This window comes from Anser cygnoides, chromosome 3 (genome assembly GCF_040182565.1).
Source record: "Anser cygnoides isolate HZ-2024a breed goose chromosome 3, Taihu_goose_T2T_genome, whole genome shotgun sequence".
Classification (NCBI taxonomy): domain Eukaryota; kingdom Metazoa; phylum Chordata; class Aves; order Anseriformes; family Anatidae; genus Anser; species Anser cygnoides.
The window spans coordinates 84,766,296-84,767,834 of record NC_089875.1 but is presented as its reverse complement, the minus strand read 5'-3'; the positions used below and the strand labels follow the sequence as shown (position 1 = coordinate 84,767,834).

At 40.7% G+C, this 1,539-nt stretch overlaps 1 non-coding gene across 1 annotated transcript; it reads right to left on the bottom strand.

The window, feature by feature from the left end:
• Nucleotides 1-1,099: 1,099 nt before the first annotated feature.
• On the bottom strand, nt 1,100-1,182 carry TRNAL-CAG (transfer RNA leucine (anticodon CAG)). The gene has a single exon. It is a non-coding gene; the product is annotated as a tRNA-Leu (tRNA).
• Nucleotides 1,183-1,539: the final 357 nt, after the last annotated feature.

Sequence of the window (1,539 nt, the reverse complement as noted above, 5' to 3'; positions counted from 1 at the left end):
TAACGTACTTGTAAGCAGGGGGAGTTCAAACAGCAATCAGCCAAAATGGAATAGGTACACTCCATCAGAATAGATTTTCCTTATAGTTGCCCTCAAAGCAGCATCATTTCTCATACTACTTGAAGCTGATTTAAGTGTTGGATCTGTGCCAATCATTTGTTAAGCCTTCTGTCTTTATTTTATAGCTAATGTGATACAACTGACCAACTCAGGGAAACATCTGTTGCACGCAAAGGCAAAATGTACTAAGATCCTACCAGTGTTTAGATGGCCACTTGGTTCCTTTTCTGCCATCATTACCTCTGCAAGTGGCCCCATATACAGATTAAGTTAATCTGAAATGTTGTTTTGTTCATTTTATATAGCTAGGAATTTATTGCTCATTTAATCTAAGTTGATCTTAGTTAGCTAAATGTGCAATTAAAATCACAGTGTTTGATGTAGATCTGGGTGGCTTATAGCACCAGCCTCTCACTTCTGAACATAGAGTTAAAGTTCAGCCAGAGGTCTTGCTTAATATGAGTTTTCAGGGATTTTAGCGTGGTCCCCACTGGAGCGTTATCTGCAACACAAACAGCTATACATCATTTGGCAATCCAGGAAAAGATTTGATTAGGAGACACCCTATTTTAGCTAATTTTAACATAGCGAAGAGTGTTCTCCCTTTGCACAGCAGTTATTTCTGGCAAGACCTGAAACTGTTAATGAAGACGAGATGATTGGCCATAGCATCTAGCCTTCAAAGCATATCAAATTTGGCACTGCTCTTAACAAATCCACGGCATGGTCTTTCACCTAAAAGATTATATAGAAAGGTGACCCACCAAATGTCAAGGAGATCTGAATTTCTCACTCAGGCATAGTCCTTTGCCTTTCTTTATATTTTATATATTTCATTTGACCCAACGCTGCTTAGTGCTTTCAGTGTCACGCTGCTTAGTGCTTTCAGTGTCACGTTGTCTAAATCTGCCTAATAGGATCCCACAATAGTCGAGGTTGGATTACAGGGAGCACCCCGTGGTCCACGTCCCCCGCTCAAGCAGGGCCACCCCAGAGCAGACTGCCCAGGACCACGTCCAGGTGGCTTTTGAAAAGAAGTTGTCAGAAGTGGGATTCGAACCCACGCCTCCAGGGGAGACTGCGACCTGAACGCAGCGCCTTAGACCGCTCGGCCATCCTGACTGTGCCATTATTTTGCATGACAGGCACTGAAATTCCATCAAGGTGTATAAAAATGGGTATCAGAAAAACATTGAAAACAGTAGAAAAAAAGTAGACAAAAGATGTTGTTAGGAGAACAAGTTTTTCAAAGACAGAAATTCAAATCAACAACATCTCTTAAACTATAAAAACTCAGGCAGAAAAATTTTCTCTCCAAAGGCTTTTAAGAAGAAAAATAAGTCTGGAACATTGCACTGTGGTGAACTTCCCCCAGTTTCTGGTTGTGAAGGAAGTTTTTGCTGAGTGAAGTTTAAGAGACTAATTTAAATGGCTTTCAACTTTAATTCTGTGAGTAAAAGTGGGATGAAGATATCGCCT